The following is a 23,798-nucleotide window of genomic DNA, read 5'->3' as shown; positions in this document are numbered from 1 at the left end:
CCATGTTAGGCTTAGATAGAGGATCCACCCTAATTCAGTATGGAAAGGACTGTGGTCATTTGATTATGGTTAAAGCCTAATGAGAGACTCAAAGCCACAGGACTCGACTAAGCTGCACCATTATCAACAGAAACTGTAGGTACAAATTACTTGTTGCTTTAGGACACTTAGGCCTGGGGTATTTTGTTATATAGCAGTAGTTAACTAAAATAAATGGAAAGAAAGCATAATTCACCATCATGAGGAAGAAAAAGTTCTGTTTCTCCAGACAGTGGTAACCCATTCAAACTTATTCTATAAATCTGTGGGTTTTACAACAAAAACTATTACAGAGGCATTGAAGTTGAAAGAATGAGATGGACATACAAAATCAGTGAGGTAGCTTTTCCAAGCAGCACTTGTATTACTACCCCACCTGCTAGGAAGTAAATGATGATAGTTTAATATTTACTAAACTGTTAATATGTACCTGACTCCATATAGTGCTTTCTATGGATCATCCCATTGAATCTTCACACTCACTTCAAGCGTTACTACTATGGACATTTGACAGCTGAGGAAACAGAGATAAAGACAGGTTAAATATCCTTCCCAATCTATAGAGCTGGCATCTGAATACAGAGCCTCCTTTTTTTTTTTTTTTTTTTAAGATTTTTAAAATTTATTTATTTGACAGGCAGAGGCAGAGATCACAAATAGGCAGAGAGGCCGGCAGAGAGGGAGGAGGAAGCAGGCTCCCCGCCAAGCAGAGAGCCTGATGCGGGGCTTGATCCCATTATCCTGGGATCATGACCTGAGCTGAAGGCAGAGGCTTTAACCCACTGAGCCACCCAGGTGCCCCTGAATCCAGAGCCTCTTAAAACTAAGCTTGTACTTTGAGGCAAAGAACTCTAAAGTGACCTAGAGAGGACTAGCATCAAGTGAACACACAGCTTTCTTTGCCAAGAACATTCAATGATAATGGGAAAAATCATTTTTCAAAGTGCAGAAAGTCCTAATTAACTCTAGTAAATGAACCTGTGATTGCTTCAGTTCACTCATAAAAATACATACAACAGCAAAAAGAAATACATTCCATTCCCATGTAACATCTTTGTGTACTACAGTTGTAGTCACATGCATCCAAGAGATTTCAGAATTATATTAACTGGTGCATAGGACATTTACATAATGACATTTAAACTTTTTTTCCTTCTCTGGATAAAAAGAACATTTTTTACCAGAATTATAGAATCATAATTGAAAGAGAATAGGTCTTTTCAACAAGTCCAACAATTTTTTATTTTTATTTTTATTTTATTTTTTTTTATAATTTTTTTATTTTTTATAAACATATATTTTTATCCCCAGGGGTACAGGTCTGTGAATCACCAGGTTTACACACTTCACAGCACTCACCAAATCACATGCCCTCCCCAATGTCCATAATCCCAACCCCTTCTCCCAAACCCCCTCCCCCCGGCAACCCTCAGTTTGTTTTGTGAGATTAAGAGTCACTTATGGTTTGTCTCCCTCCCAATCCCATCTTGTTTCATTGATTCTTCTTCTACCCACTTAAGCCTCCATGTTGCATCACCACTTCCTCATATCAGGGAGATCATATGATAGTTGTCTTTCTCTACTTGACTTATTTCGCTAAGCATGATACGCTCTAGTTCCATCCATGTTGTCGCAAATGGCAAGATTTCATTTCTTTTGATGGCTGCATAGTATTCCATTGTGTATATATACCACATCTTCTTGATCCATTCATCTGTTGATGGACATCTAGGTTCTTTCCATAGTTTGGCTATTGTGGACATTGCTGCTATAAACATTCGGGTGCATGTGCCCCTTTGGATCACTACATTTGTATCTTTAGGGTAAATACCCAATAGTGCAATTGCTGGGTCATAGGGCAGTTCTATTTTCAACATTTTGAGGAACCTCCATGCTGTTTTCCAGAGTGGCTGCACCAGCTTGCATTCCCACCAACAGTGTAGGAGGGTTCCCCTTTCTCCGCATCCTCGCCAGCATCTGTCATTTCCTGACTTGTTGATTTTAGCCATTCTGACTGGTGTGAGGTGATATCTCATTGTGGTTTTGATTTGTATTTCCCTGATGCCGAGTGATATGGAGCACTTTTTCATGTGTCTGTTCGCCATCTGGATGTCTTCTTTGCAGAAATGTCTGTTCATGTCCTCTGCCCATTTCTTGATTGGATTATTTGTTCTTTGGGTGTTGAGTTTGCTAAGTTCTTTATAGATTCTGGACACTAGTCCTTTATCTGATATGTCGTTTGCAAATATCTTCTCCCATTCTGTCAGTTGTCTTTTGATTTTGTTAACTGTTTCCTTTGCTGTGCAAAAGCTTTTGATCTTGTTGAAATCCCAGTAGTTCATTTTTTCCCTTGCTTCCCTTGCCTTTTGCGTTGTTCCTAGGAAGATGTTGCTGCGGCAGAGGTCGAAGAGGTTGCTGCCCGTGTTCTCCTCAAGGATTTTGATGGATTCCTTTCGTACATTGAGGTCCTTCATCCATTTTGAGTCTATTTTTGTGTGTGGTGTAAGGAAATGGTCCAATTTCATTTTTCTGCATGTGGCTGTCCAATTTTCCCAGCACCATTTATTGAAAAGGCTGTCTTTTTTCCATTGGACATTCTTTCCTGCTTTGTCGAAGATTAGTTGACCATAGATTTGAGGGTCTATTTCTGGGCTCTCTATTCTGTTCCATTGATCTATGTGTCTGTTTTTGTGCCAGTACCATGCTGTCTTGATGATGACAGCTTTGTAATAGAGCTTGAAGTCCGGAATTGTGATGCCACCAACGTTGGCTTTCTTTTTCAATATCCCTTTGGCTATTCGAGGTCTTTTCTGGTTCCATATAAATTTTAGCATTATTTGTTCCATTTCTTTGAAAAAGATGGATGGTACTTTGATAGGAATTGCATTAAATGTGTAGATTGCTTTAGGTAGCATAGACATTTTCACAATATTTATTCTTCCAATCCAGGAGCATGGAACATTTTTCCATTTCTTTGTGTCTTCCTCAATTTCTTTCATGAGTACTTTATAGTTTTCTGAGTATAGATTCTGTGTCTCTTTGGTTAGGTTTATTCCTAGGTATCTTATGGTTTTGGATGCAATTGTAAATGGGATGGACTCCTTAATATCTCTTTCTTCTGTCTTGCTGTTGGTGTAGAGAAATGCAACTGATTTCTGTGCATTGATTTTATATCCTGACACTTTACTGAATTCCTGTATAAGTTCTAGCAGTTTTGGAGTGGAGTCTTTTGGGTTTTCCACATATAGTATCATATCATCTGCGAAGAGTGATAATTTGACTTCTTCTTTGCCGATTTGGATGCCTTTAATTTCCTTTTGTTGTCTGATTGCTGAGGCTAGGACCTCTAGTACGATGTTGAATAGCAGTGGTGATAATGGACATCCCTGCCGTGTTCCTGACCTTAGCGGAAAAGCTTTCAGTTTTTCTCCATTGAGAATGATATTTGCGGTGGGTTTTTCATAGATGGCTTTGATGATATTGAGGTATGTGCCCTCTATCCCTACACTTTGAAGAGTTTTGATCAGGAAGGGATGTTGTACTTTGTCAAATGCTTTTTCAGCATCTATTGAGAGTATCATATGGTTCTTGTTCTTTCTTTTATTGATGTGTTGTATCACATTGACTGATTTGCGGATGTTGAACCAACCTTGCAGCCCTGGAATAAATCCCACTTGGTCGTGGTGAATAATCTTTTTAATGTACTGTTGAATCCTATTGGCTAGTATTTTGTTGAGTATTTTTGCATCTGTGTTCATCAAGGATATCGGTCTATAGCTCTCTTTTTTGGTGGGATCCTTGTCTGGTTTTGGGATCAAGGTGATGCTGGCTTCATAAAATGAGTTTGGAAGTTTTCCTTCCATTTCTATTTTTTGGAACAGTTTCAGGAGAATAGGAATTAGTTCTTCTTTAAATGTTTGGTAGAATTCCCCCGGGAAGCCGTCTGGCCCTGGGCTTTTGTTTGTTTGGAGATTTTTAATGACTGTTTCAATCTCCTTACTGGTTATGGGTCTGTTCAGGCTTTCTATTTCTTCCTGGTTCAGTTGTGGTAGTTTATATGTTTCTAGGAATGCATCCATTTCTTCCAGATTGTCAAATTTATTGCCGTAGAGTTGCTCATAGTATTTTTTATAATAGTTTGTATTTCTTTGGTGTTAGTTGTGATCTCTCCTCTTTCATTCATGATTTTATTTATTTGGGTCCTTTCTCTTTTCTTTTTGATAAGTCGGGCCAGGGGTTTATCAATTTTATTAATTCTTTCAAAGAACCAGCTCCTAGTTTCGTTGATTTGTTCTATTGTTTTTTTGGTTTCTATTTCATTGATTTCTGCTCTGATCTTTATGATTTCTCTTCTCCTGCTGGGCTTAGGGTTTCTTTCTTGTTCTTTCTCCAGCTCCTTTAGGTGTAGGGTTAGGTTGTGTACCTGAGACCTTTCTTGTTTCTTGAGAAAGGCTTGTACCGCTATATATTTTCCTCTCAGGACTGCCTTTGTTGTGTCCCACAGATTTTGAACCGTTGTATTTTCATTATCATTTGTTTCCATGATTTTTTTCAATTCTTCTTTAATTTCCCGGTTGACCCATTCATTCTTTAGAAGGATACTGTTTAGTCTCCATGTATTTGGGTTCTTTCCAAACTTCCTTTTGTGGTTGAGTTCTAGCTTTAGAGCATTGTGGTCTGAAAATATGCAGGGAATGATCCCAATCTTTTGATACCGGTTGAGTCCTGATTTAGGACCGAGGATGTGATCTATTCTGGAGAATGTTCCATGTGCACTAGAGAAGAATGTGTATTCTGTTGCTTTGGGATGAAATGTTCTGAATATATCTGTGATGTCCATCTGGTCCAGTGTGTCGTTTAAGGCTTTTATTTCCTTGCTGATCTTTTGCTTGGATGACCTGTCCATTTCAGTGAGGGGAGTGTTAAAGTCCCCTACTATTATTGTATTATTGTTGATGTGTTTCTTTGATTTTGTTATTAATTGGTTTATATAGTTGGCTGCTCCCACATTGGGGGCATAGGTATTTAAAATTGTTAAATCTTCTTGTTGGACAGACCCTTTGAGTATGATATAGTGTCCTTCCTCATCTCTTATTATAGTCTTTGGCTTAAAATCTAATTGATCTGATATAAGGATTGCCACTCCTGCTTTCTTCTGATGTCCATTAGCATGGTAAATTCTTTTCCACCCCCTCACTTTAAATCTGGAGGTGTCTTCGGGCTTAAAATGTGTTTCTTGGAGGCAACATATAGATGGGTTTTGTTTTTTTATCCATTCTGATACCCTGTGTCTTTTGACAGGGGCATTTAGCCCATTCACATTCAGGGTAAGTATTGAGAGATATGAATTTAGTGCCATTGTATTGCCTGTAAGGTGACTGTTACTGTATATGGTCTCTGTTCCTTTCTGATCTACCACTTGTAGGCTCTCTCTTTGCTTAGAGGACCCCTTTCAATATTTCCTGTAGAGCTGGTTTGGTATTTGCAAATTCTTTCAGTTGTTGTTTGTCCTGGAAGCTTTTAATCTCTCCTTCTATTTTCAATGATAGCCTAGCTGGATATAGTATTCTTGGCTGCATGTTTTTCTCGTTTAGTGCTCTGAAAATATCATGCCAGCTCTTTCTGGCCTGCCAGGTCTCTGTGGATAAGTCAGCTGCCAATCTAATATTTTTACCATTGTATGTTACAGACTTCTTTTCCCGGGCTGCTTTCAGGATTTTCTCTTTGTCATTGAGACTTGTAAATTTTACTATTAGGTGACGGGGTGTGGGCCTATTCTTATTGATTTTGAGGGGCATTCTCTGAACCTCCTGAATTTTGATGCTCGTTCCCTTTGCCATATTGGGGAAATTCTCCCCAATAATTCTCTCCAGTATACCTTCTGCTCCCCTCTCACTTTCTTCTTCTTCTGGAATCCCAATTATTCTAATGTTGTTTCGTCTTATGGTGTCACTTATTTCTCGAATTCTCCCCTCGTGGTCCAGTAGCTGTTTGTCCCTCTTTTGATCAGCTTCTTTATTCTCTGTCATTTGGTCTTCTATATCACTAATTCTTTCTTCTGCCTCATTTATCCTAGCAGTGAGAGCCTCCATTTTTGATTGCACCTCATTAATAGCTTTTTTGATTTCAACTTGGTTAGATTTTAGTTCTTTTATTTCTCCAGAAAGGGCTTTTATATCTCTCGAGAGGGTTTCTCTAATATCTTCCATGCCTTTTTCGAGCCCGGCTAGAACCTTGAGAATTGTCATTCTGAACTCTAGATCTGACATATTACCGATGTCTGTATTGATTAGGTCCCTAGCCTTCGGTACTGCCTCTTGTTCTTTTTTTTGTGGTGAATTTTTACGTCTTGTCATTTTGTCCAGATAAGAGTAAATGAAGGGGCAAGTAAAATACTAAAAGGGTGGCAACAACCCCAGGAAAATATGCTTTAGCCAAATTAGAAGAGATCCAAAATCGTGAGTGGGGAGAAAGGGGATAAAAAGAGGTTCAAAAAGGAAGAAAGAAAAAAGAAAAAAAAAAAAAAAAGAAAAGAAAAGAAAAGAATTTTTTTAAAAAAAGAAAACACCTAAGAAAAATGTAAAAAAATATATATATATATTAGATAAACTAGTAAAAAATCGTTAAAAAAGAAAAAGGTAACAGTTAAAAAAAAAAAAAAATTTTACCCGAAGGCGAGAAAAAAAAAATGAAAAAGAAAAAATTAAATTAACTGCAAGACTAAAACAAATCACAGGAAAAAAGCCATGAGTTCCGTGCTTGGCTTTCTCCTCCTCTGGAATTCTGCTGCTCTCCTTGGTATTGAAACCGCACTCCTTGGTAGGTGAACTTGGTCTCGGCTGGATTTCTTGTTGATCTTCTGGGGGAGGGGCCTGTTGTAGTGATTCTCAAGTGTCTTTGCCCCAGGCGGAATTACACCGCCCTTACCCGGGGCCGGGGTGAGTAATCCGCTCGGGTTTGCTTTCAGGAGCTTTTGTTCCCTGAGCGCTTTCCGTAGAGTTCCGGAGGACGGGAATACAAATGGCGGCCTCCTGGTCTCCGGCCCGGAGGAGCCGAGAGCCCAGGGCCCCACTCCTCAGGGCGCCCTCAGAGAACAGCGCCCAGTTACTCCCGTCTGCCTGACCTCCGGCCGCGCTCCGAGCTCACCGAGCCTGCGACCGGTTCAAGGTAACACGGAGCTGCGAGCTTACGGTCAGCTCTGTCTCTGTAGCCGGCTTTCCCGTTCCAATACCCGCAAGCTCTGCGACACTCAGACACCCCCGATCCTTCTGTGACCCTGCGGGACCTGAGACCACGCTGACCCCGCGTGGGCTTCGCCCCGGTTTAGCCTCTGGAGCGATGTCCCTCAGCGGAACAGACTTTTAAAAGTCCTGATTTTGTGCACGGTTGCTCCGCTGCTTGCCGGGAGCCGGCCCCTCCCCCCGGGGTCTATCTTCCCGTCGCTTTGGATTCACTTCTCCGCCGGTCCTACCTTTCAGAAAGTGGTTGTTTTTCTGTTTCCAGAATTGCTGTTCTTCTTCTCTTCGATCTGCCGATGGATTTTCAGGTGTTTGCAATCTTTAGATAAGCTATCTAGCTGATCTCCGGCTAGCTGAAGCAGTCTCAGCTTGCTACTTCTCCGCCATCTTGACTCCTCCCCCCAAGTCCAACAATTTTGACAAGTAAGAAAATGGAGGCCTTTATTTGTGGATAGCCACATAACTAGTTAACAGTAACAAGACTCAGAACCAGATCAACTGAATCATAGTTCAACTTATAGCCCAGTACTGGGTTACTCCAGTAAAATTTATACAGTACTGAAAATTCATCAATTTCATTTTTTTTCCCAATCAAAAAGTGGAATCACATTAACTAAGAATGAATTATTAAGCTCTCTTTGGAGGCCAAAATAAAATTTAAAATTTATATCAAAAGACCAACAATAAGGCTAACAGCTAATTATTCAAGAGAAATAATGGAATTTTGACAGTAATAGAAAGTTATCTTTAAAGTGCTTAAAAAAAAAATACTTCCCAACATAGAATTTTACATTCAGTAAAAAAAATCCTTCAAAAATGAAGATGAAAATTAAATTCTTAAATTCAGAAAGCTAATAACTTATCACTTGCAGGAATACTGAAGAGAGATTTTCAGGCAGGGAAGAAATAGTTCTAAGCAGAAGCACAATCATGTAAGAAAGAATAAAGACAGAAAAGACTAAATAAACTGGTTTAAAAAAATGAGTCTTGACTACATAAACAATCCTAATAATGACTTCAAAGGTCTAAAGTATATTTAGTATAAAAATGTGTGACACGAATAGTACAAAGAGCGGAGATGATAATTAGAGTGAAAGTGCCCTAAAGTTTGCATTTTTCTGGTACTTGCTAACAAATATATTTAAGGTGGATCTAATAAGTCAAAAATACATGTGTAATCTCTAGACTAACTACTAAAAGAATGATAACACAATGTATAACCATATGCTAAAGAGAAGGGAAAATTGAGAATTTTTAAATATTTGATTATTCCAATATTTATTAAGAAGTTAATTTGTTTTTTTAAAGTCTTATCATAATTAATAAGCCCAGATGCCTTCACTGATGAATCCTTCAAAAACATTTAAGGAATTAATAATTTCAAGGAGGTGTTTGTTTTAACATTTAGGACTCAATCAACATAATTAAGTATATTAATAGAAATAAGAAAAATAATATATTCATCTCAAAGGTGAAAAAAAGTATTCATTAAAATTCAATGAGCACTTATGATACTTTTGGCAGACTATGAATAGGAAGTTATCTTTAACAGCAACTTGCAGAACATATAATACTTAACGTTGAAATTTTGAAAGCTTAATCTATTAGATCCTAGGTGAAATAAGGATCCCTCATTATCATAACTTCCATTTAACCTTGTGCTGGATGTCCTAGATAGTGCAATAAGGCAAGAAAAAGAAATAAAAGTAAATGGACTGGAAAGAAAGAAATAAAAATGTGATTATTTGCAAACAACATAATTTTTACACATAGAAAATCCCCAATAACCTGTAAGTTATTAAAATTTATAAATGAATTCAACATAATTATGAGACCACACAAACACAAGACCACTATTAAAAAGTAATTGTTTCTATAAACTAATAACAAATAGAAGATGAAAAAGTTCAAAATCTGAAATAAGTCTATCAAATAACATCAAACACTTATGAACAACTCTAATAAAAGATGTACCAATACATCTTCAGAGAAAACTACAAAATATCAAGGAAGTTTAAAAAGATCTAAATGAATAAAAGATTATATTATGCCATGGATTAGAAGGCCCAATTTTATAAACATATATTTTTATCCCCAGGGGTACAGGTCTGTGAATCACCAGGTTTACACACTTCACAGCACTCACCAAAGCACATACCCTCCCCAATGTCCATAACCCCACCCCCCTTCTCCCAACCCCCCTCCCCCCAGCAACCCTCAGTTTGTTTTGTGAGATTAAGAGTCACTTATGGTTTGTCAGAAGGCCCAATTTTACAGAAATGCCAAATACCCTCATAAATATTTATTCAGTGCAAAACCAACCACAAACCCAATAATACTTTTTTTGTCAAACTGACAAGGCAATTATAACATTTACATGGAAATCTAGAGTGAAGAATATTGAGGGCAATTTGGAAAAAGAACTACCAAAGGAGGACTTACTAACAGATATCAAGACTTCCGTTAACATGTATTGAGACTTACGTTAAAGCTATTATAATGAAGATACTGTACTACTGACACAATGTAAGCAAAAAGATCTATGCAGAGTCCTAAAACAAATCTCCACAAATTCAAGAAAGGTGTTGACTACAGTTCAGTGGGGGAAAACTTGCCTTTCCAATAAACAGGGCTGGAAGAATTTGCTATTCTTATGGAGAAACATAAACATCATACACAAAAATAAATTACATATAATGCACTCAAATGTAAAGTAAAGCAATACATTTTCTTGAATATCAGAGGATATCTAAATAGGGCATTAAAAACACTAACTAAAGGAAATATTGATTAATTACATTCCAATCAGTATTCATAGTTAGACGATTACTAAACTAAAATCATGACATCTGTTCTATTTGAAAATGAAAGGATAAGTCAGAGTGGTAGAACATCTTTATAATATATATGAAAAAATACTCAAATCTAGATTGTATAAATAATGCATCAATTAGAAATTGATTGGCAAAGGACCCGAGTAAGTACTTCTCAAAGAAGATATACAAGTAGCCAATAAACATATGAAAAGATGCTTAACAACAGTGAGTCCACACTCCCTTGAATGGCTAAAATTAAAAGTGATCCTGAGAGGGTACCTGGGTGGCTCAGTGGGTTAAAGCCTCTGCCTTCGGTATCCTCTTTGATATCAGCCACAGCAACTTCTTTCAAGATATGTCTCCAAAGGCAAAGGAAACAAAAGTGAAGATGAACGTTTGGGACTTCATCAAGATCAAAAGCTTCTGCACAGCAAAGGAAACAGTCAACAAAACAAAGAGGCAACCCATGGAATGGAAGAAGATATTTGCAAATGACAGTACAGACAAAAGGTTGATATCTAGGATCTATAAAAATCTCCTCAAACTCAACACACACACACAAAACAGACAATCATATAAAAAAAAATGGTCAGAAGATATGAACAGACACTTCCCCAATGAAGACATACAAATGGCTATCAGACACATGAAAAAATGTTCATCATCACTAGCCATCAGAGAGATTCAAATTAAAACCACATTGAGATACCACCTTACACCAGTTGGAATGGCCAAAATGAGCAAGACAGGAAACAACATGTGTTGGAGAGGATGTGGAGAAAGGGGAGAGCCCTCTTACACTGTTGGTGGGAATGCAAGTTGGTGCAGCCACTTTGGAAAACAGTGTAGAGATTCCTCAAGAAATTAAAAATAAAGCTTCCCTATGCTCCTGCAATTGCACTACTTGGTATTTACCCCCAAAATACTGATGTAGTGAAGAGAAGGGCCATCTGTACCCCAATGTTTATAGCAGCAATGGCCACGGTCGCCAAACTGTGGAAAGAACCAAGATGCCCTTCAACGGATGAATGGATAAGGAAGATGTGGTCCATATACACTATGGAGTATTATGCCTCCATCAGAAAGGATGAATACCCAACTTTTGTAGCAACATGGACGGGACTGGAATAGATTATGCTGAGTGAAATAAGTCAAACAGAGAGAGTCAATTATCATATGGTTTCATTTATTTGTGGAGCATAACAAATAGCATGGAGGACAAGGAGAGATGGAGAGGAGAAGGGAGTTGAGGGAAATTGGAAGGGGAGGTGAACCATGAGAGACTATGGACTCTGAAAAACAATCTGAGGGTTTTGAAGGGGTGAGGGGTTGGAGGTTGGGAGAACCAGGTGGTGGGTATTAGAGAGGGCACGGATTGCATAAAGCACTGGGTGTGGTGCAAAAACAATGAATACTGTTACACTGAAAAGAAATTAAAAAAATAAAAATAAATTAAAAAAAAAAAAAGCCTCTGCCTTCGGCTCAAGTCATGATCCCCAGGTCCTGGGATCAAGCCCTGAATCCAGCTCTCTGTTCAGCAGGGAGCCTGCCCCCCCCCCCCCGCCTGCCTCTCTGCCTACTTGTGTTCTCTGTCTGTCAAATAAATAAATAAAATCTTTTTAAAAAATGATCCTGAGAGTATCGAATATTGGCAAATATATGAAGCAACTTAAATTCATTAACTACTAGTGTATACTGATAAAACCTCTTTCAAAATAATTTGACATTACCTACTAAGGTTGGGCATGTGCATACTCTATGCATACTAGCTGTTTTATTGCCACAACTTAGCAGCTTAAAACTACACACATTTATTATTTTATACTTTTAAGATCAGGAATTTGAGAATAACTTTGTTGGGTCTTTGGTTCAGGGTCTCAAAAGGTTGCAGCCAAAAGTATCATTTGTTTTCTTTCTCTTTGTTGTCTGATTGCTGCTGCTAGGACTTCTAATACTATGTTGAACAAGAGTGGTGAGAGTGGGCATCCTTGTCTTGTTCCTGATCTCAACAGGAAGGATGCAAGCTTTTTTCCCATTGAGGATGATATTTGCTGTGGGTCTTTCATAGATAGATTTTATGAAGTTCAGGAATGTTCCCTCTATCCCTATACTTTGAAGTGTTTTAATCAGGAACAGATGCTGGATTTTGTCAAATGCTTTTTCTGCATCAATTGAGAGGACCATGTGGTTCTTCTCTCTTCTCTTATTAATTTGTTCTATCACATTGATTGATTTGTGAATGTTGAACCATCCTTGTAGCCCAGGGATGAATCCCACCTGGTCATGGTGGATAATCTTTTTAATGTGCTGTTGGATCCTGTTTGCTAGGATCTTGTTGAAAAAAAAAAAAAAAAAAAGTATCATCTGGACTGTGTTCTTATCTGGTAGTTCAACTGGGGAAGAATCCACTTCAAAGCTCATTCAGGTTGTTGGAAGAATTTGTTTCTTTGTCACTGTATAACCAAGTGTTCCTGGGTTTGCTGCCTTCTTTTTTTTTTTCCCCCCATGGAAACTAGCCTCAAGTCTTAGAGGCGAGGGGTGTTTTCTCAACATAGTTGCTCACTTCATCAAGCCAAGTAGAACCTCTTGCTCCACTCTGTTTGTATGTACCATGACATAATCACAAGAGTTACATATCACCTTTGCCATATAATGTAACCTAATCAACGGAGTGACATCTCATAACCTTTGCCATATTATATTGATTACAAGCAGGTTATAGGTCCTATCCTCATTGTGGGAGTGCTGGAGATAACAGAAAGACATGCATACCAGGAGGCAGAAATCACTGGGTGTAATCTTAGGGTCCATCTGCCATATTGTGCCCAAATAATTTGACTACTGGACTTGTTATAAGAACATTTGCAGCAGCATTATTTGTATATGTCAAAAACTATAAATGACCCAACTGTCTATCAACAGTACAATGTATAAATAAATCATGGTATACTCTAATAATGGAAAATACACACCAGTGAAAAAATAAACCATTGCTTCACTCAAAAATATGGCTAAATCCCTCAGACAAAATGATGAGCCAAAGACACAAGACACATGGTATAATTTCAATTGGCAATAATCGCACCTCAGATAAACCTCATTGGCTACGATACTGCCACTGCACAAAGCTGATACATGGTATAATTTCATATATATACAACTCAAAATGAGACAAAAATAGTTATAGAAATAAAATCAAAATTTTATAGAAATTTAAAAATTTAAAATTTATAGAAATAAAGTTGTGGTTTTTATGGAGAATGACTGGGGATGGCCATAAAAGAGGGTTCTGAGGTGGGAGAAATGTTTATATCTTGGTCTGAGTGTTGGTTACATGGATGTGTACACCTTGCAAAAATGTATCAGTGGGGCACCTGGGTGGCTCAGTGTATTAAGCCTCTGTCTTCAGCTCAGGTCATGATCTCAGGGTCCTGGGATCGAGGCCGGCACCGGGCTTTCTGCTCGGCAGGGAGCCTGCTTCCTCCTCTCTCTCTCTCTGCCTGCCTCTCTGCCTACTTGTGATCTCTGTCTGTTAAATAAATAAATAAAATCTTTTTAAAAATCTATCAAGCTTTATGCTTAGATTTGTGTGTTTACTATGTATATCCTATACTTCTATATAAAACGTCTCCAAACCTCTCAATTATTTTAAGTCCCTATACAAAAACATCAACCATTTCTGATTCTTCATCTCTTTAAGACTTTCCCTCCTTAAAGTTTTCTGAGAAAAAAAAAAAATGAACAGTAGACTTCATGAGTGGCCAATACGTGACTTGGAAGAAACAAAAGGAAGAGGCAACTGGCTACAAGCTTCTGTCTCCTGTTGCCTTGGATCCCTTGTTTCAGGCACGAGGATTTCTCTTGTCTCACAATCTTCATTCCCATGTCCCAGAGAGCCCATGACCCCATAGTTATGGTCTCCCACTTGGTTGTTCAGCGAAGTGACCATTCAACCCAAAGCACTATGACTAGTCTTCGAGAAGAACAATATTATCAAAAGATGAAACAAAATTTCTCTTTAGAGGCTTATGGATGAATGGAAAGGAGAATTGTTAAGTGTTAGGAAACATGAATTAAATACTATAAATGATCAAGGAAGGAAACAATTTATATAGAGCATACAGTACTGTCTTCTCAAAGGAAGTGTTATGCAAACTGGTATTCAAAGATGAGTGGGAGATTCTCTCAAAGAGATGGTTTTAAAGAGACCTTTAACATCTACTACTTGCTGGGCACATTTCCAAATGCTTTATATACGCACGCACGCATGTGTGTGTGTATGCACATATATAAGATATATATATATATATATTAATGTACTTGATTTTCATATCGTTCTAAGAGGTAGGCACTATACTGTCAACTGTACTTCGCAAATGAGGAAATCCACAGACGTAAAAAGAATTTGCCCCAGGACACAAGCTGGAAGCAGATACATAGGAGTTTGAAGAGGAATTCTGCAAGTCTATGCTTCTAACTGCACTGCAACAGCAATGATAAAAGCACCTGCATCTAGGAGAGTTGAGGGCCAGCATCAGAGCATGGCAGCGCGGTGGGAGATGAGGCTGGCATGGGATGACAATGTTGTTCCACAAATGACGTTTTGGACTTGATTAAATGGGGAGCCATGAAATCACTTTAAGGTATTGAGTCATGATACGATTTTTATTTAGAAAGATTATTTTAGCAACAACTGGGGTAGGAGGTAGTGACATTACTACGAAAGTAATAGTCTGGGCAAGAAATAATTAAGACCTCTTGAAATAAAGCAGTGAGGATAGAGATGAAGAAGAGCTTCCAGTTGTGGGCAGCTTTACCTGGAACCTCTGACAGAAATTACAAGTAGGCAGAGAGTCAGGCAGAGAGAGAAAGGAAAGCAGGCTCCCTAGGCAGAAAGCCTGACATGGGGCTCAATCCCAGGACCCTGAGATTATGACCTGAGCCAAAGGCAGAGGCCTAACGAACTGAGCCACCCAGGCGCCCCTAGATCATTAGTTTTTAATCCAGAGTCCACAACAGACTCACTGGGCAGGTGTTCAAGATTCATTTTCCCTCCACCCACCCATTCTAATTTAGTAAGTCTGGTGCAGTTCTCCAGCATGTGTATTTTTTTTTTTTTTGAAAGGTCCCCAGAGAATGCTGTTACACCCCCTGATTAAGAATAACTGGAACAAAACTGGAATTTGATCTGGTTCTATATTCCTCCACCAATGAATACTTGCCCACCTTTCCCAGAGTGTCCCCTGCTTCAGAAAATGAAGAGTCATGTCGGCACTAATTTCTGCACCTGAGATTGTCTCTAAATCTAAACTTTTATCTGGGGGTGTCCTTTTGTGTCTGCCTATGTGCCCAGGGATGATCCTATCCTCTGATTCATATGCTGTATGACCTTTGGATGTTTGTGGTCCATGCAGCAAATAAAAACAGGAAGAGTGGCACATCTACTAAATGTTTATTTCTGAAATGTATCAGATAATGGTTTCAGAGTGAATGATTCAGTCTCCAATAATAACACTCTATTAACTAATGAATCCAATTTAATCTGAATTCATGGGAATATTCAAACAGTTTTATACTTGTCAGTACTGAAATTTAAAAAGCAAACAAACCAGCAACAGAAGCATGGCAGGCAGCTGTACAAAGCATAGTGCCAGAGTGGCCTCATTTCATACCTGTCCCCTTCCATCACCGGATTCATCTTTCAGGGCTTCCTTCGGCCATCTGAGTCTCTTTCCTCTAGGCATACATCCCTGTCTGCTCTTGAAACATGCCGATATAACTACCCACTATCATTCCTTTGGTTGCTGAGAATTTCAGAAACCCTACTAAATCTGGGGCTTATTCTTCTTCCTCAGAAGCTCTCCGGAACTTTTGGCATAAAGTCCAAACACCCCAAAGGCTTAGAATAGGGTGACCGTGTTATTTATCCTCCAGTTCAAATGATTTGAGAATGAAAAGGGGTGCTAATGATAATTAGAGTTGGATAACAGGGTACACCAGGACAGCCTTGTCAATAGGGATCTCCATCAGCCTCCACACGAGGCAATCCATGATCTGGCCCCTCATTACATAACCAGCACTTCATTAATGTCTACCTTGTGTCAGGCGTGACACATACCTTCTTTCCCATCACTACAAAAGTTGGACAATGCTTTGTTACCATTATTTCACCTATGAGGTAAAAAAGAAATCCAAGAGTTTGTAGAACCTCTTACAAACAGAAAGAGGCAGAATCAGAAATCAGAAACTGATCTGTTTGGCTTCTGTGTCTAAACTTTTCCTCAGATGGATGCTTTCCTTAACAACCAATAACTTTCTAAAATAGAATAAAAGAGGATTATTCAAACCCTAATGTATACCAAAGCCTGTTTCTCAAAAGTGCCTATATAGCTGTTTTCCTGAAGAACAAATCATTTGTAACAAAGCTCAAAACACATTTGGATAGAAGTGTATAAAGTAAAAAATAGGAGTTCTCCCCTGCTGCTACTTTCAACTAACACAGTCACCTTCTCAGAGGTAAATGTCGTTGGCAAAATCCCATTTAAACTTCCAATAATTTTAAAGATAAAACAGAAATGTGGGTTTGTCTTCTTCCCCACTTCACTTGGGATGTACCATGTGAAGAACTTTCTGAATGCTTAAGAAATCTAGACAAAGATACAAACTACTTCTGCGTATAAATCTGCTGACCAACAAGACAGTTCACATTAATTCTTTAAAGATGAAAGGACAGTTAGCAATACACTTAGGACAGTTGAAGAAACAACATACATTTCATGCTTAGTAATTTTGTTCCTGAAGTTGGCAGCTTCAAAGGGTTCAAACCATAATCACCAAAGTCTGCTCCATTCGGTAGAAGTTGAAATATATATTTTTGACTCCTGGACAAGGGTGATCAGGAAGCCCCAACTCCACCATGAATAACCTGGGTCATCACACTACTATTCACTACATTACACTATTATTAACACCATTATTATTTCTGACTGGCAGATGCACACCTTCTTGCTATGTTTTTACATGGGAACAAACCCTTTTATGTCTCCCCTTAGAAGAGCATCTCCCAGCCCAACCATCATGACTTTACCTGAACTTAATTACTTCCCAAAGGCCCCATCTCCACAGACCGTTCACTGGGGGTTAGGGAATCAACCTGTGAGCTTGGGAGAGCACAGCATAGTTCAGTCCATAGTAGTGTGCTCAGCTCAGTCCTTTTCCTGATCTTGGGAGTGAGCCTGCCCACCAAAATCGTGAGTCTTCTTTTGTTCCTTCATGCTATAGTCCTCCTGTACCAGGTGGGATAACTTGCCTGATTCTTGTGTTTGGTATTAATTCCATTTGGTTTATAAACCTAAAGCTAGGCCCTTCATCCTGGTCTTTAGCTCCCATAAAGGTGATATTCTGGCCATATTTCCAGAATTAACCAACACCACCAATTCACCCTTCCTCCAACACATATAAGGTGGTGAATGTCTTCAGCCATATGCTCCAACTGAGCATTTAGGTTCTTTGAGGGGATTTTCCCCTCCCTATGAGCACATTCTCACATCTCTCTCTCTCTCTCTGTGTATGTGTGTGTGTGTGTGTGTGTATGTGTGTGTGTGTTGGAGAGAAAATTGGTGGTAGTGGTTCATCCCTGAGTTCATCCTGTACATAACTGTACTTGGCTAGTACTCTGCACACACACCACTACCGGCACACCCATGGGCAGCAGTCCCACAGTGTAGCACGAACTTGCCTTTCATGTACTACATCCTCCACAACACATGCCTCTGTAGCAATGAAAGACTCTGTGCATGACTCACCAATATTCAGGGGGAAGGTCACAGGCAGAAAAACTGAGTAAATAAGGCACATCCTTCAAAGAAAGGACACAGCTGCCAAGAGGAATCTGAAGGGTCAATCCTATCAGTAAGGATGCGTTCAATCAAAAGTCACAGAAAAACCTTCACTCAACAGCTTAATAAATTAAGAAATATTTTTATATGAAATAATAAGATGGGGGGGGCAGCTCCAGGATTGAACCATTCCAGCAGTTCATTTGAATATCAAGAACTCTGGATCTCTTTCTCTGCAACCTCTCTGGTGTACCCACCACTGTAGTCTCTCTCATGATCACCAAGTGGTTACCATGCTCCAAGCATCTCATCCTCCAGACATGACAAGATTCAGTGGGAAAGAGGGGCACATCTTCTCCTGTGTATCCTTTTTAAAAAAACAAAAATTCTTTCACCCAAAGTCCCTCAGCCAACTTCTTACATTTCAGAAGCCAGGACATCCTGATGTTCCCCTCCCTGAACCTTCCAGTGAAAAAAGGTAATGAAATTACTACGGTTCACTTAGGCAAATCAACTTCTATACCTGAGATACAATGAAAAGTCAGGATCTGACCAGCAGGAAGGGGGAAAGCCTATTGGATTGGCAACCAGTAGTGTCTGTTACATTTCCTAGTCATGATGGATGGTGGATGGATAATGTAGGAATATATTGATTTTGGTAGAATGGTGGCTAACTTCTAATCCCCCACCCTACCCTCACTCCCCTCATGTGTGCCTTGGGACTTCAAGGTAGATTGGAGACAAGGACTTAAAAACATTTGGGATGTTATCAACTGCATCAGCATATTGAGATAGGAAGGCAGTGATCACATTTAATTAAATTATGTAAATCCTTTCCCAAATGGCTGGTGCTCTTGTTTCCTTTCATAAATGGATAAAATGAACAAATAAATTATAGGACTACTCAGATTTCCTTGGGAGCTGTCGCAGGGTCCTTGCCAATGAACATGGAGAGGCAGATATAAAGCATTGACTTTAATAGAATTTCAGTAAGACAGTGGCCCGGCCAGCCTATACTGAGATTTAAATTAGATGTGCTGCTGCCAACACAAGAGAAAATCAGTTTGCTGTTCTGACAGCTCCTTTGCTGCAACCATTTATGTAGAATATACACAATTATTCAAGAAATGTTGGCGGTGATGTTATTCATATTAATTAGATAAGAGCCATCTGATGATACTAAAATACATCCTATTTTCAGCTAATAATTAAAGACTATTGCATAATAATCAGGCTCTTGAAACATTTCCTTAAACATTTCAATTTCCATTGACCATATTAATTATGTTTAAGTTATAATAAAAATATCTTATGTTCCTGCTTTTTTTTTTAGCTATGATGTTAGGAGCCAATTTGTAGATTGCTTAAAAGATAAGGGTGGTAGCACTCATGGTGTGTGGAAGGCAGAGTGATATGGTGTAAAAGTAAGATTTCAGGAGAGAAGATTGACTTCAGGTTTCATCTTTGCTGCTCAACTCTTCCTTACATGGGTCAATCAATTACTTCCAAACTGCTCGCCTATAAGGTGAGAATTATCTATTGCATAGGTTATAAGACACTCTGTGCAGTTCCTGGCACATAAGGTGTGCCAGGTACCTGGGGATAATAGATATTAGCATTTATAATGGGTTTAAAAGCACTTACATACACTGTGTACTAAGCTAAGTAATCTAAATGTAGAAAAACAGGTAGTATCAACATTATTTTTACAGCCATATGAACTCAATTTTCTAAATTGGCAAGAATTTAGACCACACATTCAAAAGATTAAACTTAGAATCTCTTGTGATGGTTAATTTTATACATCAACCTGGTTAGGCCACAATGCCTAGATATGTGCTCAAACATTATTCTGGATATTTCCATACGGATGTTTTTAGATGAGGTTAATATTTAAATCAGTGGACTTTGAGTAAAGCAGATTGCCCAGCAAAATGTGGGCTTCATCTAATCAGTTAAAGGCCTGAATAGAACAAAAGACTGAGGTCTTTGAGCAAGAGGGAATTCTGCCAATGCATGACCCTCAGACTTCAACTGCAGTATCAGCTCCTCTTGGGTCTTCAGCCCACTAACTCACCCCGCAGACTTTGAACTTGGGTACTTCCATAATCACCTGAGTCAATTCCTTAAAATAAATCTGTTCTACATATAAACACATCTTATTGGGTCTGTTCCTCCAGAACCTTTACTAATATACAACCTCAGGCCAAAAAAATCCTATTCTGTGTTAGACCAAGACAACACTTAACAATATACTATTAGCATCACGGTCCCTCATACTAGTTCTGCTAGGTTCTGCTCCTACCAGTTATATTCCTTGACAGTGGATAAAAGACAAAGGAAATTTTGTGTACCTTCCATGGGAACAAGTCATAACCTCCAAGTCTCATGAATTCCCTTAAAAAGAAAAATTTAGTCTTTGCAATACCAGATGTTTATAGCTCTATTTACTAATTTCCCCAAAATATATATCTAAATTAAAATATCCACTCATTTTCTCTCTACCTCAGAATTCATTTAGGCTTCCTTGTCAAAATGTATTGTCCCAATCTCTTAGGTTCTCCATTGTCTCCTGCCCTCTATCTATTGTCTCTCTATCTGTCTATCTATCTTCTGGTGTATGCCAGGGCTGTTTCTATTAGTTTCTTTCTTTCTTTCTTTCTTTCTTTCTTTCTTTCTTTCTTTCTTTCCTTCTTTTTATTTATTTTAGAGAGAGAAAGAGAGAGCATGAACAGGGGAGGGGCAGGGAGAAAATCTCAAGCAGAATCCCTCCTGTGCTTGGAGCCCAACATGGGGCTAGATCTCATGACCCTGATATTGTGACTGGAGCCAAAACCAAGAGTCAGGTGCTCAAACAACTGAGCCATCCAGACTTCCCGAAGTTCTTTTTTTCCCTAAGGAAGAGAGGAACTCAAATAGAGTAGAGAGCCCAGATATGGACACTCAACTCTATGGTCAAATGATTTTCGACAAAGCAGGAAAAAATATACAGTGGAAAAAAACAGTCTCTTCAATAAATGGTGCTGGGAAAATTGGACAGCTATGTATAGAAGAATGAAACTCAACCATTCTCCTATACCATACACAAAAATAAACTCAGAATGGATAAAAGACCTCAATGTGAGGCAGGAATCTATCAAAACCCTAGAGGAGAACATAGGCAATAACCTCTTCGACATCGACCACCATAACTTCTTTTAAGACATGTCGCCAAAGGCAAAGGAAACAAAAGCAAAAATGAACTTTTGGGACTTGATCAAGATCAAAAGCATCTGCACAGCAAAGGAAACAAGTCAACAAAACAAAGAGGAAACACACGGAATGGGAGAAGATATTCACAAATGACAGTAGAGTCAAAAGGCTGATATCCAAGATTTATAAAGAACTCTCAAACTCAACACACATAAAACAAATAGTCATGTCAAAAAATGGGCAGAAGACATGAACAGACACTTCTCCAAAGAAGACATACAAATGGCTAACAGACACATGAAAAAATGTTCATCATCATTAGCCATCAAGGAGATTCAAATCAAAACCACATTGAGATACCACCTTACACCAGTTGGAATGGCCAAAATTAGCAAGACAGGAAACAACATGTGTTGGAGAGGATGTGGAGAAAGGGGAACCCTCTTACACTGTTGGTGGGAATGCAAGTTAGTGTAGCCACTTTGGAGAACAGTGTGGAGATTCCTCAAGAAATTAAAAATAGAGCTTCCCTATGACCCTGCAATTGCACTACTAAGTATTTACCCCAAAGATACTGATGTAGTGAAAAGAAGGGCCATCTGTATCCCAATGTTCATAGCAGCCACAGTTGCCAAACTGTGGAAAGAACCAAGAAGCCCTTCAACAGACAAATAGTTAAAGAAGATATGGTCCATACATATAATGGAATATTACGCAGCCATCAGAAAGGAAGAATACACAACATTTGTATCAACATGGATGGGACTGGAAGAGATTATGCTGAGTGAAATAAGTCAAGCAGAGAGAGTCAATTATCATATGATTTAACTTACTTATGGAGCATAAGGAATAACTTAGAGGACATTGGGAGATGGAGAGAAGTGAGTTGGGGGAGGGGGAGACAAACCCTGAGAGACTGTGGACTCTGAGAAACAAACTGAGGGTTCTGGAGGGGAGGAGGGTGGTGGGTTGGGTGAACCTGATGGTGGGTATTATGGAGGACACATATCGTATATGGCACACTGGGTGTGGTGCATAAACAATGAATTTTGGAACACTGAAAAAAATTAAATTAAATTTTAAAAATAAAAATAAATTAAAAAAAGAATGTGTAATTTCTAATGACAAAAGTGGGTCCATTTATCTAACCCTTAAAGACAGTAATACCTACTCCTTTGGAAGTAGACTATAGCAGAGCAAAATAAAGTTTATGAAGTTAAATTGGGTTACTTCACTGAAAAGACAGACCAGGGGGAAAAATGGTTATTTTTTCCTTCTTACTCCAGGGAAGAAGCTAAAGGGCTTAATGTTTATCTAGTCCTGGAAGTTTATCTTTTTGAACTCAGTTTATGTCCATAAAAACACAATTCATAGTAAAACTGTGTATCCTGGCTAGCGTAATGGTGATAAATGCAATTCAGATGGAGACAAATGCAGAGAAGTAGGTCAACGGTCAGCTGCACTTTGAACTGGTGTTCAGACTGTGGAACTACAAGCCTGTGTGATAACCAGGCCACCTGTGTATTAACAAGGTCCCTTGACCTTGGTATTTTCCCTTGAATGTAGGCTAAACTCCATGAAATAGTCTTTTATTTGGGAATAACACATTGGTGTTCTACTTTACCAGTAAGGATGAACATAGACACTCATGCAAGACCACAAAAACCCCATTTTGAAATATCTATCAGAAAAAACTACTCAAGGTGTGGACTTGGGGAACTATCTCTCGGACCATCTGAAATGTATCAACTGTTTAGGTATTAGCTTTGGGGGTTATCAATACCATATTAACCTTTTGAAAATAGTGTGAATACTCCTATTCCCAAGTTTTACTTGCAGCAGGCAAAATTTTAAAGATGTTCCCCCAAGATTCTGTCTCCTGGTTATTCAAACACTGTCTAGATAGGGCTGTGAAGGGGTTTGCAAATGTAATTGAGGTTACGGATTAAATTAGGGAGAGGAACCTGTCTTATCTGGGGGAAGCCCAATCTAATTACTTGACCCCTTAAAGCAGAGGAGTTTCTCCAGCTAGACGCAGAGGAGAGTTGGGGTAGAAGAGATGAGTCAGAGACACTCAAGAAGAGTCTCAAGGAGTTGCCCCAGGCGACAGCCGGCAAGCCAACCCCGACCTCATTCCTACAACCTGAATGAGTCTGGAATCAGGTTCTCTCCCAAAGCCTCCTGACAAAAGCCTAGAGCATTGAGAACCTTGATTTCAGTCCTATGGGACCTGGAGTACAGCTCTTGGATTCCCTGGATTCTTGACCTACAGAACTGTGAAACAATAAATCGGCGTGACTTTAGCTTCCAAGTTTGTGTCTTCCACTCCCTCCATTCGTTCTCTCCTGTGCAGAGTAGCAAATGTGGTGTTCCAAGGATCCACAAGAGGGTCAGTCTTTGCTTTGCAGATGTATCTTACAAATTTTAATTAGCCAAGAAAAATTATCCAAATTAGTATTTTTCCCTAATAGGTGATTGGTGAAAGATTATGGTGAATAATCTTTCACTTCAATAATCTTTCACCAATAATAGATTGGTGAAAGAAATAAGCGCTCATTTATATTGAGAAGTGCAGCTCCAAATTCTCACTCTGCCACTTACTAGTTTCTAAGGGTTTGGACACAACTTAATCCCTTATAACTTACTTACCACGTGGGAAAAAGGGGAAAAATATA

At 38.8% G+C, this 23,798-nt stretch overlaps 1 long non-coding RNA gene and 1 other non-coding gene across 4 annotated transcripts in view; both read right to left on the bottom strand.

The window, feature by feature from the left end:
• The window catches only part of LOC131829811 (uncharacterized), a 288,985-nt gene that overhangs the window by 42,905 nt on the left and 222,282 nt on the right, over window positions 1–23,798 (bottom strand). For all 3 annotated transcript variants that reach the window (XR_009353010.1, XR_009353008.1, XR_009353009.1), the window contains one exon: window positions 470–553. This is a non-coding gene — a long non-coding RNA (uncharacterized LOC131829811). The remainder of the gene's footprint in view (window positions 1–469; window positions 554–23,798) is intronic.
• LOC131830872 (U4 spliceosomal RNA) lies at window positions 13,078–13,223 on the bottom strand. The gene has a single exon (XR_009353425.1). It is a non-coding gene; the product is annotated as a U4 spliceosomal RNA (small nuclear RNA).

This window comes from Mustela lutreola, chromosome 4, assembly GCF_030435805.1.
Source record: "Mustela lutreola isolate mMusLut2 chromosome 4, mMusLut2.pri, whole genome shotgun sequence".
Classification (NCBI taxonomy): Eukaryota; Metazoa; Chordata; class Mammalia; order Carnivora; family Mustelidae; genus Mustela; species Mustela lutreola.
Note: the sequence above shows the minus strand (reverse complement) of the source record. Positions and strands in the feature narration are given on the sequence as shown.